The sequence below is a fragment of the Sinohyriopsis cumingii genome, chromosome 7, assembly GCF_028554795.1.
Source record: "Sinohyriopsis cumingii isolate HCF-2022 chromosome 7, ASM2855479v2, whole genome shotgun sequence".
In the NCBI taxonomy this organism is placed as follows: Eukaryota; Metazoa; Mollusca; class Bivalvia; order Unionida; family Unionidae; genus Sinohyriopsis; species Sinohyriopsis cumingii.
Window position 1 is genome coordinate 52008064 of NC_142967.1, and position 23416 is coordinate 52031479.

General features: G+C 35.0%; 1 protein-coding gene across 2 annotated transcripts in view; it reads right to left on the reverse strand.

Moving 5' to 3' along the window:
* LOC149795248 (uncharacterized) overlaps window positions 1-18318 on the reverse strand; it is a 36867-nt gene extending 18549 nt beyond the window's left edge. Inside the window, exon 1 of one of the 2 annotated variants that reach the window (XR_016422291.1) lies at window positions 18053-18318. The gene's annotated coding sequence lies outside the window, so the exon portion shown is untranslated. The remainder of the gene's footprint in view (window positions 1-18052) is intronic. The other variant, XM_089964971.1, reaches the window with a different exon arrangement.
* Window positions 18319-23416: the final 5098 nt, after the last annotated feature.

A 23416-nucleotide genomic window follows, 5' to 3' on the forward strand; every position in this document is an offset into this window, starting at 1 on the left:
AATTGCGTATACGTCAACAAGACGAACGTTTAATTGCGTATACGTCAGTGCCGTAACATGTAAAACTGCGCTTAGTATACAGTAAGTCGAATGAGTATCATACCAGTCATATCCCGCTATATGCTATAAAAAAATCTCACAGTATTTCATGAGTTTCATATGTTTACTATGTGAGTGTAGTGTGTTTCAGAATTGTTTTCATTTTGATTTTTTTAAAATATTTCCAAACTCTTATAATTGTATATTTACGAGAAATTGATCGCTTGCAGTAACTAAGTGTCAAAGGTTAACGAAGCTGTCTTTGGATTGCTGTCTTACCTAGCTATGGATAATGATTAAATAAATTGCAGATAAATGAAATAGGAACCACACCGGTCATTAATGTATGTGTATATTATATAAAAAATAGTATTAAATGATAATGTTTCAATTTACGACAATGTTGAAGCTGTAAGATATGTAGCAGGTTTACTCAAGATCGATATGTGCAAAAAAAATCATCCTTTTTAACACACAATATATATAGTTACGGTTCTATTGTCTTTAAATAAGTAACAGAAAAGAGCGAAAACCAGCAAGTTTTGTAAGAATCACTGTGATCGATACATCCTGAATGAGTTGTATCAGGAGCAAAAGTAACCTCATCTAAAGCTGAACCAACAAATGGGTCAGCGAAAGCAATACTTTCCTAATCAACACCATTTGCCAATATGTACATTTTGTGATAATAGAGTTCCATGCTCTCTGTGCCATTTAAAATTTCAGCAATTTGTTTTCAAAATGAGGAATATATTTGTCTACTTCTTTTTCTCTACAAGGGGGTACTACCCTAATATTTCTAGTAACATTAAAAACTGAACTTTGTGTCAAGGGCTGCGGTGAGGTGTTTTCCACTTCCCAGCTCTCATTCTTTTAATTTTAACGTCACTATGAACACAATTCCTTTGCCTCAAGCTGAAACTTTCTTGCCCCAACTCAAAGTTCACCGTACTAGTTCCGAAGGACAAAACACAGAATCTCTAGAACCATTAAAGCTTCCCTTTCAGAACGATCAGATTGTCTGGCAAGCTGAAGCAATTAATTATTCAAGGACTCTAACCATTCCTGGACAGTTTTTAAAATAAAGTTCTCCACTTCAGATGAAACTGTGAAAGCTTTTTGGTTTTACTGTTGATTTCTTAAATATGTCAAGTAATACCTGGGAAAGAAAACGAATTTAAATTTCAAAAGCTACGTTTTCTGAGATATTTTAAAGTAATTCAAATCATTTGGACGAGCCTTCAGTTTTCAGCTACGACTCTATGGTCTTAAAATAAATGAATAGCGAAAGCCAACAAGTTTTGTAAAATTCAACAAATAATTTATTCCCCTAGAATATTAAGTGAAAACGTAAAAAGACCTTCCGATGTCGTGAATTAATTCCCAAATAGTCATAAAAGTTCTATCACAAGTCTAAATTAATAAAAGTTTCAGCTGGTTTTCCACATATATTCCAATACTAAATTTGTTGATGTACATGTAGTCTCGAACGTGGTAATGTGTCAATGTCATTAAGTGTGATGATTTGCTAAAAGTCTTTTTATATATCACAATAACATAGTTCAAACTGTTCTTGTTCTTGTCTGCATTCACTATAATTCCAAAATAATGTTCCAGTCCAAGAATATTATTGATGAATATTTGTATTTCTGGTGAATATGAAGTTGAATAAATGAGCACAACAATACGACTGCTTTTAATTCAAGCTGTTAAGGCAGGAATAAATAAATTTTAGATGAACAAAATTACAAACCCATCTACTTCATATAGGTCGTAATTGCCATTTCTGGAAATACTCTGTCACTTATTAAATACTTTCGTCCTAGAAGTTTCTATGTCGGAATCAAGATTGTATCTTTTAATTTAAATTCAGGTAAACATGTTTACATTAATAATGATCTGAATATTTAATTATGTTACGTGTTTAGGCTCGAATAAACAGTAACACAGAAAGAGTGAAAACAACAAGCTTTTTAAAATTGAACAAAATATTTATTTCCCTGGAAAATTCTGTCAAAATGAATAAAAAGAACTTACGGTTTCAAGAATCAAATCCAAAATTAATATAAGAATAATCCACGAATTAAATTGCAAAAGTTCTAGTAATAAATGTTCTGATAATTTCACATTCGAATCCTGATGTAAAATCCGAGATGGATGACGATGACGTATGCTGTAGTCAGTACTGTGCTTATCTACAGTTCCTTGTAGAAATAGAAATAATGGCATTCTGGTGTTGGAAATCCAAATTAAATTTGTAAGCAATGTCTTTCCCTGTGTAAGCACTCTTCAGATTATTTCAAGACAAATAATAGAATTAATACTTTTGAATCCAAGTGATTTGAAATAACTCCAAACAAGTAATTTGAAATAACTCTAAACAGCACAACATAACACTTTAACTGCCAACTTCTGCTAAAAATTATTTCTTTAAAACACTGAGTTATATGGTCTTTCTAAAACATCAACAAGGGTAATGTGATCATGTTTACAAAAAAACAAAACAGAAAATGGCCTTGATTAGACGAATGGTTTTATTTCCAGAATACAAATTTAAAAAAGTGTTTACTTCTTAACCCACGTAGTTTCATCATGACATTAATAGCAACCAATCATTTTAAAATAAAACAGAACTTTGTTTACTAATTCTGGACCCAGGTCAGAATTTAGATCAACACCTGTCGTTTATAAACTAACAGTCAAGGTCAAACCATTTCTTGAAAAAAGCATCATCTATAGTGAACAAATTTACATTATAATAGCATATAATAGAATAAAAAATTTAAAACTGACAAATTATATATATATATATATATATATATATATATATATATATATATATATATATATATATATATATATATATATATATATATATATATATATATATATATATATATATAAATTAGATATACGTAACAATTAACAAACTTAACTTCATAAATGTTCCTGGTCAAGTACACAGTGAACTTGATCTCGGACAAGGTCAAGTGCAAATACATATGTACATAATATATATCATTAAGAGAAGCCAACAAATAATACAAATTAAATACACATAACAAAATATATGGGCTTATGACACAAGATATGTGTGCTTTGACTGGATATGTTCACATACGTATAACTATATTTTTCTCAAATAAATCGAACCAAGCACAATAAGAAATAATGAACATGTTTCATTACGCCCTGACGTAACTATTATACAATTGTGTATTAAATTTATATTTGCTTTCCTTATATATGTATCATAAATGTATAATCTGTTCGTTTAAATGTATAATCTGTTCGTTTTTTAGTGTGCAGCTTTATTGCTTGCAATATAATATTAGAAGGATAATATTTTCATGAATAAAATTGGCGTGATTATGGTATAGTAATGGTTCTTTTTTTAACGTACGTAGGCTATATAACGTATGTACCAGTCTATCTTGTTGTGAATCAGTCTATTTTTTCATCTATCCAACTACCTATCAATTCGTAGAGCGTCGTATTTGTAAACCATAGATTGCTGGTTCGATACCCAACCAGCAAGCCTGCGCTGCAGCCTCGGCATGTCCTTGGCAAATAGGAATGACACTTAGGTCCTATTTAGCAGTATTAAACAAGATGGCCGCTATCGCTTAACCGGTTTGAAGCAGCTGTTCCGTTTTTTAGTGCCGTTTTCATGATATTTGTGCTTCTTGCCTGTCTTCATCTACGTTATTGTGTTCATTATGTATTGGCTGTTCAATTTCGTATGTGTTTCTTCATCTCCTTGTTTTGGAAATGAGAACAATTAGACTTTTTCTCAACTATCTTGCTCCACTGTTTTTGAACAAACCGCATCACGTGATACTCGCCAGTCAACCCGTTTATGCTACGATGGACCCTCATTAATTGCTTTAAATGATCACTCCTTGGCTCTCCACACTACATTGTACTCTAGACTAAACGAACTGGGACTACATTCATCATTACCTAAATGTAAACAGAAGCGAAAAATGAAACGTTGTTTCAAAGCTGGCCGGCGTAGAACAGGAAGAAGAATTCCAGTTATCTCCCTTATTTCGGCTCAACAATTTAAAAAAAAAAATTCGACCGTTAATTTAGATAACCTAATTCAAATCCCTATTAATTCGTCAACCTTTATGTCAACTATCCAAGAGATACCTCTGCGTATTGCATTATTCAATGCCCAGTCAGAAGAACCACCGGAAAAGCGAACAGAAATAGTTAATTTTATCAACGACCAGAATATTGACGTCTTTTTCCTGACAGAAACATGGCTAAAAACATCAGGCGATGAGCCCAAGTGTGCGGATCTAACACCCACTGGTTATTCCATTAAGTCGTTCCCCCGTAACTCTCGCGAAGGTGGAATTGCTGTCATCACAAAGAACTCCATGATCAAACGTCTTAACCACACCACAACATTCAGTTTTGACCACACATCGTTTGAACTAGTCCAAACCACACTCACACCGGAGCAAAGGTCAGTCCATTTTTCTGCCTATACCGCCCTCCTCCTAGTAGAAAAAACAAGCTGACTGAATCTCTCTTTTTGGAGCAGTTTCCGAATCTCCTGGAGAATGGAAATTCGATAGATGGCAACCTGGTTATTCTTGGAGAGTTCAGCATTCTTTGAATGTCCCGGAAACCCAAACACATCAAAACTCGTAGATTCTATTAATGTTTTCAACCTCAAACAGTCAGTTAACCAACCCACTCATAAACGTGGTCACATTTTAGACTGGATTCTTCATATAACTGATGATAACATTCTACGGTCCTCCCTGGTATCCCATGACCTTGCATCAGATCACCTCTGCATTATATGCCATTTTGACGTATCAGTCCCTAACCCTCAACCTTTATTTGCTACTAAGAGAAACCTCCGTATGATAAATAGAACCAAACTAATGTACGACATCCAAGCAAACCTAACAACTTGCTTACCTCCTACAGCAGAACAACTCGATAACTGCCTGCGTTCATTGCTCGACAAACATGCCCCAGCTACCAAGTGCAGAGTATCAATTCAAAGTGTTCTCCATTGTATAGCAGTGTTAGGGACCAGCTTCGCACTGCTAAAAGAGACCGCGGTAAAGCTGACAGGTTTTTGCTTTCCACCAGACTCACTATTCATAACCAAATCTATGAAGCCGCTAAGAAGAATGTCACAGATATAGTCCATGCAGCTAAATCAGCCCACTACACTACTAAGATCATCCAAAGTTCCATCTGCAAAGAGCTCTTCGAGATTACTAACAAGCTAATGTCAAGGAACAAATCTACACCACTTCCAACTGATTTCTCTCCAGTCGACCTTCCGGACATGTTTGCAGATTTCTTCCGTGACAAAGTACAAACTATTAGAGATAAGCTTGACACCACAATTTCAATTGACTATTCGTCACCATACAGTTGTGATACAGAATTTGAGCTGCAACCATTATCAGCATTTGAACCTGTCTCTATAGATTTCGTACGTACAATCCTGATGAAGAGTGCACCAAAGTCATGTGAACTTGATCCAATTCCAATATCACTGCTGCTTGAGTGTTTAGATCCAGTATTGCCTTCGCTAACTGATGTTATTAATATCTCTCTCTCATCATCGGAATTCCCATCATTTTTCAAAACTGCAATTGTAAAGCCTCTGCTTGAGAAACCAAGACTAGACCATAACGATTTAAAGAACTACCGCCCAGATTCTAATCTCCCATTCATATAAAAAATCTTAGACAAGGTTGTTCTATCCCAGCTTGTATCTCATCTGAATTCAAACAGTCTTTTTAGCAATGTACAATCTGCATATCGCCCTTCCCACCGTACTGAAACTACTCTTCTAAAAGTAGTTAATGACATTCACTCTGCGTTGGATAACGGAAAGATTACAGTCCTCACCCTCCTTGATTTGTCTGCAGCATTTGACACAATAGACCATGATATATTACTTCACCGTCTCCTGCATGTATTTGGCATTCATGATACAGCCTTACTGTGGTTCAAGTCCTACTTGGTCAACAGGACACAAATTGTATCTGCAAATGGAATACACTCCAACCCAGTTGATCTATGTTGTAGTGTTCCACAGGGGTTTGTTCTTGGACCTGTTGTCTTCATTCTATACACTAAGTCGCTCTCAAGTATCACAGATCATCATCCAGTGTCTCACCAATTGTACGCTGATGACACCCAAATATACAAATCTAGCCACCCAACTGAAGTTGATGCTACCATCCATGGTGTAGAGAGGTGCATTTCTGCTGTGAAATCATGGATGACATGTAACAAGCTGCAGATGAATGATGATAAAACTGAGGCCATTCTGATCACAACACAAAGACTTTCTCATTCACATCCTTTACCTCAAACAATAATATCAGCAACACCGACATTAAATTCACACAATCAGTACGAAACCTAGGTGTTACTCTGGACAGTACTCTCACATTGCACCAACATGTCATGAACATATGCAAGGCTGCATATCTTGAGCTGAGACACATCAGCTCAATTCGCAAATATCTTTCAGTTGATGCCACTAAAACACTTGTGTGTTCATTAGTACTTTCAAGTCTGGACTATTGTAACTCAATTCTGTCTGGTTCATCTCAATATCTGCTCCAGAAACTTCAAAAAGTTCAAAACACAGCTGCTCGGATCATACTTAGAGTACCACGATCAGACCACACCTCCCCGCTTTTCTGTACCTTACACTGGCTATCCATTCGATTCAGAATCAAGTATAAAATTTGTTCTCTGTGCTATGTTTCACTGTCGGACTCTAGTCCAACATACCTATCCGACCTCACCCATGTGTACACACCAGCAAGATACTTAAGCTCGTCTTCTGACAATCGTATACTCATTATTCCCAATATGAAAACAAAGTCATATGGACAGCGTTCTTTTGCATACCAGGGCCCAGCAACGTGGAATGAATTGCCCACTGATCTTAGACACAAAGACACAGTGATCCCATTCAAGAGTGCTCTCAAAACTCACTTATTTCGACAGCAAGAACAAACTTAAAGACCTAATAATGTTTCCTACCTTAAATATTCTCAGCATGTTTTTTTATGTTTTCTAATTTCATGGTGTTTGTTTTTGTAATCATATCATTATATGTTTTCTTATCTTATAGGTGTTGTCTAATGTTGTAAAGCACTTAGAGCTAAAGATTAGGCGCTATACAAAGTCCTCATTATTATTATTGTTGTTATTATTTCCTCAGCACGTGTTCAAACTGCTGTTTAAAGAAAATAAAAGAAAAACAAACAGCAAGAAATATGTATATCAATCTTATTTTTAATATTGAATTGTGAAAATACTTGATGGACTTAACGTCGTCGTAACACCATTTTACAGCACAGGATACGATATACATGAAAGTCAGTAGGCCTATAACTGGTGGAGGAAGAACCCAGGGAAAACCCCGATAAGAACAACAGACCTAAGGGAAGTTATTGGCAAGCTTTCTCACATACCCACTATGGGTGAGCCCAAGACTCAAACCACGCGAACATAGGTGAGATGGACGATGTAATGCAGAACTCACACAACATTGTCAGTTACAGGAACTTAATTCAGATCGTTTAATGGGGGTGAGGGCGATTGGAATGGCGTATTTGTTTGTACTGCAAGATAATTTCTTTTTTTCATCTAATATAATGGATACAACATGTTTGTTTGGTGCTTATAAATCAGACCAATAATATTTTTTCAAGGTAGCTGACAGCCGAGAATATTAAAACCTAGCCTGCCCCTATCCCGAAAATGAAATGTTCGGTCTCTTAACATATCACTTTTAAATATGAACCTATCAACGTCATTTTACATATTCGTGCAAAAAACAGCAATTGTTCCAAATAAACGTCTAACAGTACATTGTACAAACTGATACACAGTATCTATACAATCCCAGCGGCCCTGAGTTATGTGAAGAAACCATACAATGCAATTTCCGTGGTTAGAAAATAACTTTCACCAGATTGTAGTGGATTTCAAATAGGCTTTCTTACTATCCCAATAAATATTTATTAGTATTTTGCCATTTATAAAATTTGACCCGTTAGGTTCTGCTTTGTCCAAGGGTATAACGGTCTCAGTGTGAAAAGGACTTGCAGTGAAGTAGAAAAACAGTTCGATACACGAATAGCTAATACATCTACACGTTCATATTCAATGCATGCATGGTCGAAAAGTGCAAACAGTAAAAACAGACGTGTAACATTACCTGTATACGGTGGTGCTCCTCTTTAGTTACAAAATGTATCCATAGCCTAAGGAATCCGAAGTTTGTCATTTTTAACACCCATACAAATCAAACGTTTCTTCTCATAATACTTCCTCTTAACTGAACAGCTATTGGCTATATATACATCATTTAATTTTGCTATATGAGTAAAGGATGCGTTTCCGGTAGGAGAAAACATTCGTTTTGTTCTGTTATGCACAGTAAAGCCTTCCAACCCCCAAAGCTTGATTTTTTAAAAAGCTCAGAAAATCGGAATGATTGTATGCTTTTCGTGACATAAATTATTATATAAGCGAAGACGCTGCGTATAACTGAAAATGCTTTGCATAATTGACTGTGGTCTTCATTTAATCAGTCAACTGCATAAGAGAGTAACGACCCTAAGCTAAAGCTTTTAATGATTACGTGTTATCCATAATGATTCTGGCTTTTTTCCCTATATTCAAATGTGAATTGTGTGACGGCCTTACACCATCTACCCTCTCAACTTTTCAAATCCAATAACCCTTCAACTGCTCGACTGAGTAGGTAGCTGCTATCTATCAATGTATCTATCTATCTATCTATCTATCTATATATATATATATATATATATATATATATATATATATATATATATATATATATATATATATATATATATATATATATATAAAGAGAGAGAGAGAGAATACATGCTTTCTCCGAGTTAATAACCGATATATTTCATCTCGTGGGTGAAACATTCAGTACTTTCCCCGAATGGTGAAACCACGAGTGAAAATACTTAAACACTTACCTTATGCACCTACAAAATGAAATATATCTGCCACTCACTCGAAGCAAGCAAATTTTCTTTTTACTGTATGCACAATTGTATTAGCAGTATTATCTATAACGACTAAGGTAGCAGCGTTCCTGCTGTATCACGCAACCTGCTTTGTAATGCATTGTAACTTTCAGTATGTGAAAATTAAAAACCTGTAAAGACCTGCATGATACTTAACAGTGTGTTGCAAAGAGAGGAGTTGGAAAGGCAGAATTAAGAATGATAATGTGTATATTATTAAAATGCGCATATAAAAACTCACATGGAATCTGAAGACACGGAATTTCAGTATTGTAATAACATACATAACAAACTCAGTAATAAATATTGGTAGTTGTAAGAAAGGAATCAACAATGTGCATATTACACACATTGAAAATGCAAAATAGAATGATACAAAATAGAATGGATTAGCTTTGCAAAATGGCACATTAGTATAAGGAATACCTAGGATATTCTTGTGGCAAATGATATAAGTACTGATCTATGGCTCAGAAAAACGTACTTATAAATCATTCATGTGAAGAAAGAAAATCCATGCGAATGTTAAATTAAATTCTCGTGAATGTGTGGTTCCGATTAGAAGAAAATTATTCGTGATCTGCGTCCGATTCACGAAAATTATTTTTTAAGCACCCTTCCAATCATTACGTCTACGCTATTTGAAACCATGTAAGGATTGAATGCTTGTAGAAAGTAGGGGTGGGGACTGTGGGTTTCTTTCAAAGTAGGAAATTTCTTCTATTTTTAGCTTAAAAATCATTTTATTTTCAAGTAATGTAATAAATATAAGTACTTTTTTCTGTTTTCCAAATCAGCTCATTAATATTTCTTCACGGTATTCGATGGCCTAAACTTCTTTCGTTAAAAAAAAAACCATTAGCCTCCACCACTTCCGAAAATAAAATGTTTGATTCCGAAACTGTCCTATACGGTGGTAAAGTTCTGCCGACCACCTGACACTTATCCTCTTAAAAAGGACACCGTATTCATTCAAATATATTGACATAATGAAAAATAACTGATCGTAAGACGAGAATTATGTTAGCCTGTTGTTATGTATATTTGATTTAATTATATCTGATTTAATATATATTTATTTCAATTTAATTGTTTGCCAGTTTTAAAAAAAAATTTTCATTACATGATATTGTAATGTTAATTTATTCACTAGAGATGATACTTTTTTTAGAAAATAGTTTGACCCTGACTGTTAGTTTATTAACACCAGGTGTTGATCTAAGTCCTGACCTTGTTTCAGAATTTGTAGCAACCTTTATACACAAGTTCTATTTTATTTTAAAATGATTGGTTGTTTCCAAAGTCATGTTGGGACCTTGTCTTTAAGATATGAACAATTTTTTGTATTTTTTATTTCTTTGAGTAAAATTTATTGGTTTTCGTCAGGGTCACACTGGGTAAACGTGAGCTGTAAGAAGTATTTGCTTATATAAACTTCTAGAAGATGATCACGTGACCTTTGTTTAAGTTTTAGAAAGCCCATATAACCCATGTTTTGGAGAATTAATCAGTAGAAGTTGGCCGTTAAACTGTTCGTTGGACATTGTGCTGTTTGGAGTTATTTCAACTTGGTTTGGAGTCATTTCAAATTACTTGGATTCAAAAGGATTAATTCTGTTACTATTCTGGAAAATACGTGTGCTAATGTAATATCGTGGAACAAGGACAGTTTATTTATAAAATTTATTTAGCTATCGGGAAACGAAGTGATAATTCTTATTTCTACAAGGAACTGTAGACTTCGACTCTGCAGATTGTAGCATACATCATCTTCTTCGATCTTGGATTATTCGCCGGGATTCGAACGTGAATTCAGTAGAACATTTTGTTATTAGGACTACTAAAATTGTATTCTCGGATTATATTTGGATTTAGTTCTACAAAACCGTAAGTTCATATTGATTTCTTCATTTTTACAGAATTTTTCCAGAGAAATAAATTATTGTATTTTTAAAAGCTTGTTGTTTTCACTCTTTCTTGTGTTACTGTTTATTCGAGCCTAAACAAGTGACGTAAGAAACAGGGCGCTCGTTAATGATAATTTTAAATTTTGGATAGAATATTTCAGAAAACTGTTTTTTGAAATTTGAATTCTCGAATTTTTTAAATCTTAGTGAAATCGGCAAGCTTTTTCTAAAATGTCATCAAAAGTGGAAATCGTTCGTTTAAATCCTACCCAGGAACAGTTACATCTTTTCAAAAAAGGTCATTTAATTCCACTTGCCAGAAAATACGATCTTTCTGAAATAAAGGCTTCCTTAACGAAACAGGTAATAAGAAATAGTTTGGATCAGTATTTGGTAGAAAAGAATGTTTTGGATAAAAGTGCTTTGGTTTCAGTCAGTAAATCTTTATCAGACTCTGACACAAAAATGAAGGAATTAGAATTAAAATACAAGATGGAATTGGAGTTAAGGAAGCTGGAGCTTCAGAAAGATAAAGAGGAAGAGCAAATGCAGTTGCAAATGGAAAAAGAAGAACAAACGAAATTGGAGAAAGAGAAAACACAAATGAAATTGGAGAAAGAAAAAGAACAAATGAAATTGGAGAAAGAAAAAGAACAAATGCAATTACAAGAAAAAATGCAGTTACAATATATGAGAAAGATTAGAGAGAGGGAGAGAGACAGAAAAGAGAGAAACATAAACAAATGCACTTACAAGCAGAAGAAAAAGAAAGACAAATGCAGTTACAGAGAAGAACAAATACAAATGCAAAGAGAGAAGGAAGAGAGGGGATACCAATGTAGAATGAAAGCAATGGAACTGGCAAGTGAAATGCACATTCATACTTCAAATCCAAATTTACGTTTTGACCTTGCAAAGAATATTAGATTAGTGCCCACTTTCAGAGAAAAAGAAGTAGACAAATATTTTCCTCATTTTGAAAAAGTTGCTGAAAATTTTAGATGGCCAAGGGAGCATTGGACTCAATTATTACAATGTGTATTCGTTCGTAAAGCTAGTGATATTTACCGTTCACTGTCATTTCAACAAATTGGTGATTATGATACGGTCAATGAATGCATCTTAAGAGGTTATGAGTTAGTCCCTGAAGCTTATCGGCAAAAATTCAGAAACTATAGAAAAGAAGCTGGACAAACTCATGTCCAATTTGCTAGAGAAAAAGAGCAAATATTTGATAGATGGTGCTTAGCCAAGAAAGTTGAACAAGATTATGAAAGTCTCAAACAACTTGTACTACCTGAAGATTTCAAAAACTGTGTCCATAGTGACATTAAATCTTATCTTGGAAAATGCTGCTCGAGCTGTTGATGAGTATTCTTTAACTCATAAAGTTCCTTTTGTAAATAAGACTTCTACTCAGTATTCTTCTGGCAGAAAAGTATTTCAGCCTAATTCAGCCCCTTCTAAATCTCATACTGGCACAACTTCTAAAACTCAAACTTCAGAGAAGCTTGATTCAAAATCCTTATCTTTTCCTGCCTGTATCTATTGCAAGAAAAAAGGACACGTTATTTCTGATTGCTACAAATTGAAAACTAAGCATCAGAATCAAGACAGACCGATTCCATATGCTCTTATTTCTAAGAAGTCATGGTCACGGTCATGTATTGAAAGCAATAAATTTGTTGGGTCTAACAGACCTCAGTCTGATTTGATTATGGAGAATTATGAACCATTCATATCGAAGGGTTCTATATCACATTTGGATGATTCGGCCAATCCTATCCCTATTAAAATTTTAAGAGACATAGGAGCTTTTATTTCGAGTACTTTGCCTTTTTCTGAGAAGTCTTCTTCTAATGAGAGTGTTCGTATTCAAGGAGTATAGTGCTTCTTTGTTAATGTTCCTCTCCATTGTGTAAATTTGTCATCAGACTTAGTTTCAGGACCCGTGACAGTCGGAGCGGTCTCTGTGTTACTCGTTGAAGGCATTCATTTATTGCTAGGCAACGACCTAGCTGGAGACAAGGTTGTGGTTAACCCACATGTAACTGACAAGCCTTGCTTGGATCAGAAAGTCGATCTAATTGAAAAAGAATTCCCTGATGTATTTCCAGCTCATACAGTTACCAGAGCTATGGCAAAGAAATATTTTGAGAATGATGTTGATAAGGAAAGTATTCCTTTAGCTGACACATGTATTGGTCAGGCTTTTGATGAGGTCACTTTCACTCCTTGTTTGGATCAATCAGAAGGTATTGATCACAGTGATCCTCTTTTAACGACTCATTCTCTTTATTCTAATCAAGGTGATAAACTACAATCACTTGCCGTAAAACAGGAAAAAGATCACGAAATCTCCTGGTTGTTTCGGAAGACCATTGGTGAAACTGAAACTACAAAAGTTTTTGTTTGTTATTTCATTACAAATATAATTCTTATGAGAAAATGGAGACCTCCCGAGGTATCTGCTGGTGACGAATGGTCAGTGAACTATCAAATTGTAGTTCCGAAACCGTACAGACAGAAACTACTTAGTTTGGCACATGAAACCCATTGGATGGTCATTTAGGGATCAATAAAACTTATCACAAGATCTTAACTCACTTTTAATGACAAAAAATCAAGAGTGATGTTGGTAAATACTTTAGATCTTGTCATATCTGTCAAATGGTAGGGAAAAAAAATCAGAAAATTCCCAAGGCTCATCTACAACCTATTCCTGCCTTTGACGAACCATTCGGTAGAATTATGATAGAATGTTGGTCCCTTACCCAAGACCAGATCTGGTAACCAATACCTGTTGACCTTTATGTGTGCATCAACAAGGTTTCCAGAGGCAATTCCCTTGAGGAATATACAATCTAATATAATAGTAAAAGCTTTGATAAAGTCTTTTACTCAATTTGGCCTTTCTAACTCTATCCAATCGGGTCAAGGGTTAAATTTTAGGTCTGGAACTTTCCAGCCTATATTGCTTGAATTTGCATTCAGCAATTCAAGTCAGAAAGTGAAATTATGGTCTGACAGAACATCAATGGAGAGAACTTTTGAGCTTTGTAATAATGGAGTTCTGTCTCACTTGCTTATTCTTTAAATTTTTCTTCAGATTAGATATTACGGCCCTTACAAGGTTAAGAAGAAAATGAATGAGTTAAATAATATTAATGCTCCTGGGATCTAAATAATTATATGAGTACCATTATATTGAAGGCGATAGCAAGGTTAAATATGCAATTAATTTAGTTGTACCTGTCCCACTCATTGAAGATTTAAGTGAAAGAATATCATCGGATTCTACTGACATTGGAGTGACGAATCTTTGGAATTCATAAATTATGAAAGATCTGGACCAGAAGCTTTCATATTTGCAAAAGCAATACAGAAATGAACATAAACAGTTATTATTTGAATATGAGCACTTATTTTCAGATGTTCCTACAAGGACAAACAAACATTTTCATGACGTTCAAATTGTAAATACCAAACCTATCAAACAACACCCGTACAGGATGAACTCTCTCAAACAGGAATACTTGAAAAAGGAAATTCAATATTTGCTGGAGAATGATTTTATAGAGCCCAGTGAAAGTAACTCGAGTTCACCATGCATACTTGTCCTAAAACCAGAAGGAAAAAAATTTTCCGTATGTGTACTGATTATATGCACTTGAGTAGTGTGACAAAACAGATTCATTCCCATTACCAAGAATCGATGACTGTATTATTAAGATCGGTAATGCCAAGTATGTCACCAAATTTGACCTTCTGAAAAGATTTTGGCAGATTCCACTAACGGAAAGAGCTAAGGAAATTTCGGCATTCGTGACTCAAGATGGACTTTACCAATATAAAGTAATGCCGTTTGGGATGAAAGTGTCGCCAAGCACATCTCAGCGCCTCATGAATATGATTACCTCTGGTCTAGACAATTGTGATGCTTACATCGATGATGTCATCATCTACAACGACACCTGGAAAGAACATTTAGCAACAATTCGGAAATTCTTTGACAGACTCACAGATGCATGTTTGACAATTAATTTGTCTAAAAGTGAGTTCTGCCGTGCTAGTGTTTAATTTCTGGGACACACCGTGGGACATGGACACGTTAAACCTATAGATGCTAAGGTCAAGGCTATCTCTGAATTTCCCGTGCTTGTTAATAAAAAGCAACTGATGCGATTTTTGGGTATGGCCGGATATTATCGAAAATTTTGTTCCAATTTTCTATAATTGCTGAACCCTGACAAATTTACCGAGTACGAAAAACAAGTTCCGTTGGACTGAAAAATGTCAGGAGGCTTTTGATAAGTTGAAAGCCATACTTAAAAGCGCGCCAGGTCGTACAGCTCCAAATTTAGCCAATCTTTTAAACTGTCTGTTGATGCAAGTGATCTTGGAGTGAAAGTGGTATTGATCATCCAGTGTGCTATTTTTCCAAGAAATTAAAGAAGCACCAAAGGAATTATTCAACAACCGAGAAGGAAATGTTTGGCTTCGATATTGGCATTACAACTTTTTTAAGATTACCTTAGTTCCGCTGCTTCTTCGATTATATTATACAGTGACCATAACCCCCTTACCTTCATTGGCAAGATGAAAATTAAAAATCAAAGACTATTAAGGTCGAGTTTGTTGTTACAGGAATATAATCTTGACATCAGGCACATCAAGGGAAAATATCATTTAATAGTAGACGCACTTTCCCGTGTATAACAATATATTATTTCATGTACACTGTGTAATTTATATGAGTTCTTTTAAACCTCATGTATAATTAGTCTGTGGTAAAAAGAAAGCTTTATGTATAAATCTTTCTTTTTCTTTATGAAGGAAGTGTTATGTATATTTCATTTAATTTTATCTGATTTAATATATATTTATTTCAATTTAACTCTTTGCCAGTTTTAATTTTTTTTTTCATTACATGATATTGTAATGTTAATTTATTCACTAGAGATGATACTTTTTATAGAAAATAGTTTGACCCTGACTGTTAGTTTATAAACACCAGGTGTTGATCTAAATCCTGACCTTGTTTCAGAATTTGTAGCAATCTTTGTAAACAAGTTCTATTTTATTTTAAAATGATTGGTTGTTTCCAAGGTCATGATTGGGACCTTGTCTTTAAGATATAAACAATTTTTTTTTCTTTTTTTTTCTTGGAATAAAAATGATTGGTTTTCGTCAGGGTCACACTGGGTAAACGTGAGCTGTAAGAAGTATTTGCTTATATAAACTTCTAGAAGATGATCACGTGACCTTTGTTTACGTTTTAGAAAGCCCACATAACCCATGTTTTGGAGAATTAATCAGTAGAAGTTGAGCCGTTAAACTGTTAGTTGGACATTGTGCTGCTTGGAGTTATTTCAAATTACTTGGTTTGGAGTTATTTCAAATTATTTGGATTCAAAAGGATTAATTCTGTTGTTTTTTTTCTTCTGGAAAATACGTGTGCTCATGTATTATTGTGGAACAAGGACAGTTTTTTATATAAAAATTTATTCAGCTATCAGAAACCGAAGTGATACTTCTTATTTCTACAAGGAACTGTAGACTTCGACACTGCAGATTGTAGCATACGTCATCGTTTTCTATCTTAGATTCTTTGTCGGGATTCGAACGTGAAGTCAGTAGAACATTTTGTTATTAGGACTAGTAAAATTTTATTTTCGGATTATTTTTGGATTTGATTCTACAAAACCGTAAATTCATATTTTTTTTCCTTCTCATTTTTACAGAATTTTTCCAGAGAAATAAATTAATGTATTTTTAAAAGCTTGTTGTTTTCACTCTTTCTTGTGTTACTGTTTATTCGAGCCTAAACAAGTGACATAAGCCTGTGTAATATCAAAGTCGACATATCCATTTGTTTATGTCATCCTAATAAGTGGATACATTGACCATTAGCCGTGTTAATGTCCACTTTGGCCATCCGTGGTTGCATATTTCTGCCACGTATCCACTTAAATAAGCCGTCTTAGTCATTAATCTTTCTCGATATAACTGCATTTAAGTCGCCCTCAGACGCGAAAGAAGTCGAACATCTAAATATTAAGGCGACATAACGTCTTTTCTGTATCTTATGTCGCCTTAAGATTTTGCTTTGTCAACTTATTGTGCGTTAGAAGACGATTTTTTGGGTAGTTATGTCTAAAGTTGATAAGTATCGGAAATATGCCACCACAGATGGCTTAAATGGGCGTTACCACTTCTGTTAATTATATTAAAATGTCGGCATAAACAAATGGATATGTCAGCTCAGATTTGACGAAAGAAGGCTTCTTTTTTTGTCTCAATACGACCTATTTATCGATATTTCAACATATTTGAATGAGTAAGTCGTCTTATGTAAGTGAAAAAGTGGCATTTGTTTGACAGAAATCTGCCACCATAATCCTCGACTAAAGTTCAAGCAATTGTCGTTCAAGCTCCCTTTTTCTTGAGCTAATTTGTGAATAAAATTTCCAACGTATCACCTGAGGTTTTTGAACTATGACTAAATACCAGAGATCAAGTACCATTCGTTTCAAATTTACTTGTCAGTTATTTATTTTAACTGAGATTTATGCAAGTTTTTATAGATAAATACTTGAGTTGATAAAACTATTTATTGGTATCGCTAATTTAAGTAGCACACGTGATGCTAAATTACAATTTGATAGAAATGGATTTTTATTTTAAAAAAATTGGACTCATCGTTACCATTGAATGCATCATGTAAAAAAAATTTGCAGTGACTGGAGATTGGTCTGATTTAGCATTGTTAAATATAACATAACATTCTTAGCATCATAAAGAGCAATCTAGAATAAAGTAATCTCTAGCACACCGAGTCGGGGATCAACCACTTTTGTCGAACTTAAAATATCCCACACCTCCCCCTGTCTACTCCATACCCCATCCATCGAATCTAGGAATCGGGTTTATTCACCTAGTTCATGTGAAGGTAAATGCTTAGCTCATTGCGTCATTATGAATTGCAAATATTATGTCTTGATACAAAGCATTGAAATGAACACCTACCTTTACCCCGAGATTCTAATTCATACAGCAAATAACTCCAGCTAAGTGTTGAAGCGACCTGTGTTGATTAAACAATCCTTCTGTGTGTTGGCTAGTACGTACACTTCAAATATATTAACGGCCAGTGAAGAGAAAAAAATGAAATAACCCGGATATAATCGGCTAATGTTGTGGTTCAAATTATCGGCGTCTTCCATTTTGAAGGTGATGAATATTTCAGTGCATAATGACAAGAATCTCCCATCCCCCATCACACACGCAAGCTAGTTGCGGAACTATTCTGACTTTATCCGGAAGTTAAGTTTAAAAGGTATGTATGTTAGGTGTGAGAAATACTATTGTATTTAAGAAACAGCGATACTACCATTATTCTTGTCTCAGCTTACTTACTACAGAAAGTATCTATATTACATCATCACATTACGAAAGCTTTAATGAAGGTATCATATATCAAAGTAACTTGTGTAGTTTTATGCCTGACAAAGGCACTCTGCAAAATATAAAAAAGCGAACGTATTAGAATTTATGACCATAAACTTTAAATTTCCATTTATTACGTGTCAAAAAATAAGTGCGTGTGTCAGTATTTATTCATTAGTAATCTAGTTTTGTAAACGTTATTAAATAATGAATCTTAAATTTAAATCTCGAACCACTTTCTTGATATCCTAATAATGGGTTCAAGGCAGAATGTACGAAATCTAAGACTTTGGTTTAATAATTTCCCTTTGTGTAGATCACCACTGACATTAAACTGCTTCTGTGAGGGTCGTTATGGTTGGATAGGGGTGGTGTGCTCCCAAGATTTTGTCTAAACTATTATGGAAGTCCCAACCTGGTTTGATTGTTTGGAAGTTAAATCAGTGAAATACGTATGTACAGTTCCGAGCCCCAAGTCAGCAATGCCGACGGTTAAAGGATTAAATATACAAAAAAAAGTGAAATTCAACGAATAACAATTTATTAACGATTCAATAGTCAAATGATTCAAATTTCCGAAATATTCTCCTTCCGCTCGACCCTGAAATAGCCTATTGCAACACTTGATTAGTAGTGTGAGATCGATTTCCCCTTGTTCTTGTATTCTACTCATCTGTGTATTCTTCACTCATATTCCTCCCAATTCCGTCACCTCTTCCTCCCGACTTTTTCCAAATTCCTTCTCCTCCTCGACTTCTCTATAATCTTTCTCCTCCTTCTCCACTTTCTCTTCCTCGACTCCTTTTCATCCTCCTTCTATACACCTTCTCTCCACCGACCGTTCCGGTGGCCTAGTGGTTAGAGCGTCCGCCTCGGATGCGGGAGGTCGTGGGCTCGATCCCCGGCCGAGTCATACCAAAGACTTATAAAAAATGTACTAACAGCTGCCTCGCTTGGCGCTCAGCATTAAGAGGTTAATGTTAGGACTGGTCGGCCTGGTGTCAGGATAATGTGACTGGGTGGGACATTATGCTACATGTCGACGGCATGATGCCCCAGTGCTAGACATCACTATAAACTGCCACACTGCAGACATCGTAGCAATATGACTGAAAAATTGTTAAAGCTACGTTAAAAATCCAGATCATACACTCTCTCCACCGACTAAACTTTGATCGACTCCGAGTGCTCAGCTAGTCTCACCTCCGACTCCACCTCTTGGAGACTCGGGACTCAACTGAACTGAAAGTTCTGTCCCCTGAAAAGCTTCCCGTGAAAACAAAAGGACGGTACAATATTTTTTCTTAGCCCTGTCATCTCACACCACGCACGGCCTATCATCAGATAACGGCTATTAAATTTCTTCGGTCACGCATTCATTCACATCGAAAAACTCGTACGTTTTTGTATGGTAAAACAACGGCGTAATAAAAGCACGGTATCAATTACTTCTCATAGGTATGCGGAGAACTCGCTCCATGGAGAACTCGCCCTGGGAGAACTCGCCCCAACGTACCTGGAGAAGTCACCCCAGAGTGGTTGGATAAGTCGCCCCAATTGGTTGGAGAAGTCACCCCAAAACTTGTCACCCAGATAACTTTTTTTAATAACAGAATTAAATCATCTTTTACGAGATTCATATTTAGATTTTTATATATACGCGATCACAAAAGAGATATTAACTGGTAATCACAAAAAGCAATATCATAGTAATATTTCTGAGGACGAAATTAAGTCTTTATATAATCTCATGAATGACGACAGTATAGTGATTAAAAAGGATGATAAGTCTTTTCATTCTCTTAGACGATCATTTGCTTTGTACTGAATAACATGGGAAATATTGCTGTTCTTTTTCATCAGTGTTCATCTCCGACAGTTATAAGGCAAAACTGTTTTAATATTGGTAGCAAAAAGTATTCGTTTTGAAATCTTTACTGTATTTCGTTGTTGAACTATGATAATTGTATTGTACAATTATATTAATATGGGTACTGGAACAATCCTCAATTTTTGGCCACTTTTTTTGTATCTCCATCTTTGAATTATAATAAAAATAATTCCAAATGAAATAACATTAAAGACATGTTTACGCTTTTTCATTCAATGTTTCCAACATCAATTTATTATGCACCTTTGATTATGTATGTAACTGAATCGGATGAATATGCATTTATCTTCCACACTTACTTACAAGACTGTTTTCCACTCGTTGTATAATAAACCCTTCCTTCCCACTCTGCATTCATCTTGATTGAGTGATGTCGATAATAGAAAAATAAATCACTTATAATTGAAAGTCTGTGTGTTCATATAAAAACGTTAGCTTTCTTATAACAACAAACACCGGATCACCACGAGAAATTTTTTTAAACAAATATAACTATTCACTTTCGTGATTGATACATCTAATAAACTAACATTATTCATTAATGTGGTAATTACTCTCAAACTCGGACCACGCTGATTCAGTACAAATTAATGACTGATTAGGTCCAGATTTCTGGCTGATTCGGCCCAACTTCCAAGCTGATTCGGACCATGTGAAATATTATTCAGTTTAGTCCAAGATTTAAATGTGACATTTAAATTTGTTTATAAAGATGATCTTCTCATTATGTCCCAATTATGTCGAGAAGTTTAAATATGCATTTAAGGTAACAAAATCCCGTTGGTCTGCGCGATCATGGTGTTGTTATATATAATAAAATAACGTAATCTTGTTTATTTTGCATAGGCAATTTAGTAGTGAAATATTTTTTAAACTTCTCGTTCAACTTTAAATAGTTTGTTTTATTGAGAAATAACAAAATTACGAACACTGACAAAAAAAAAGAAGAAATAAACTAAATGATGGGCGTGGTGTAAGTGCGCTTTCAGAAGCCATCCGAGTTCTGCACATTAGCCATGATGATGAACTCGGTAGCGACAGCATTTCCTGAGTAGGCGTCAATGATGCTTTTTATCGAGTTCAAGTATCATTCGTCAATGCTTAGCAAATCTCAATGAACAATCAGATTAAATTGTTCAGTTAGAGAGATGATAGTATAACCCTTTGGCTTATTGATGGTCATCGCCAATTCAGTCGATTTCAGGTTATAGAGGTCCATGCCATAAAGTCATCTCAGGATGACTTAAGTTATTAGGTTGGAACCCTTACATATATAAAACTGCAGACATCACATCATGCTTACACCCACTCTATTTTTCCAAATAAAAAGCATCTAATGATTTGAAGAGCAGAACAAAAGGGACAGATAACACTTATTTTTTGTTAAGTACAGAAGCGGAGTTGATCGAATGGAAAAGTTGAAAAATTGTAAATTTTATAGATTTAATAAGTTATTAAGTTGAAGAAAACAACAATTAATAAAGCCTTAACAACCATGTGGCGACATCTCAGAATTACTATATATGATCCTTGGGGCGACTTCTCCAGGCGAAGTGGGGCGACTTCTCCGACCACCATGGGGCGACTTCTCCTGACACCTGGGATGAGTTCTCCCACGGCGAATTCTCCATGGGGCGAGTTCTCCCACGGCGAGTTCTCTATGGGGCTAGTTCTCCGCTATTCCTTCTCATATATATATATCAATAAATTGCGTCATATCAGTACATATTCCTAATCCCATTATACTAAACAATATCACAACAATCAGACGCATTTCTTTACATTAAAACTCATACAAAGTACACAAATATTCAAATATCCATGTTCTGATATATCCATACAGCCATATTAACTAATCTTACACACTTCAACCGTTTTCCAAATTCACAATTCAAGCATGTATAAATTCTAACATGGCATATTAATAAATGCACTAGTTTGCTACGAAGCAACCTAATAGCGAATTGCAAAAGTAAGTTTGACCATGAGCTAACATTCTACATAATTCTCTACATAGCAATCAAGCCCATTTTTCAAATACGCATGTAAATGAAACACTACAAAGGTAATTACTACATCCTAGTAATTAAGTATACATACTCCAAATATTTACAATTACGATGCTGTAATATTCTGCAAAAATCGAGGAAATATTTTAATGACCTTTTCGAAGGTTTGTCTTTCCTTAGAATCTCCCTCTTTAAGTTTTTACCGCCAGATTACGGATGGCTTCCTCGGTGTAACCCTATATTGCTCAGCAATCTGTCTAGGCGTAACTAAATTGTTTCTCAAAGTTCTGAAAGTTATCATTCGGATCTAAATTGTTATCACACCCTCAATCTCAATTCCGACTGGATATCACTGTGAACCGATCCAATCGAACTTAGCGGACATTATCCCTCTCGTTGTCTGTCAACCTGGGGACGGATGAGAACACGCCTCTCCACCCCCGGGCTTCCATCTGATCTTAGGACTAAGCTGTGACACATAGGTGAGAAGTCGTGTGATATAATACCTGTGCCGATTCAAGATTCCGGTCTTCTGGCTGGTCACAGTAATCTTGCGTAAGAGATTAACTCTAGTCCGCGGCAATGTTTAGACATCAAACACATGACCGTGGCAATTATACATGGCTTAGCAAACGTGACAGCCTCCTTGTATCCCGGTTTCTAAAGCATCCACGTCTTTGCAAATGATTACACTGTACAAAATACTAGTTATCACAAAGACCAAAAAACGTCACTAAATCACCACTAATATATACCTAACTGTACAAATAAGTGTCAACTCTTTCCCAATATTTGGCCTGTTCGACACACCGTAGAATGGAATCGCTACTAGCATGTGCATGAATATACTTCCTATTCACTAGAATCAAGTATGTTGCGCTATACTTCGTTTAACATTCACGATTAGTGCCATTCATGAGATCCGCCCGAACTGAACAAACTACATCTTGTAAAGAATGCAGCTGCTCATATATCTTATCTCTAAATTTTATTATAAAACATACAAACATACATACCTTTGGGGGACAAACAATCATATAACAA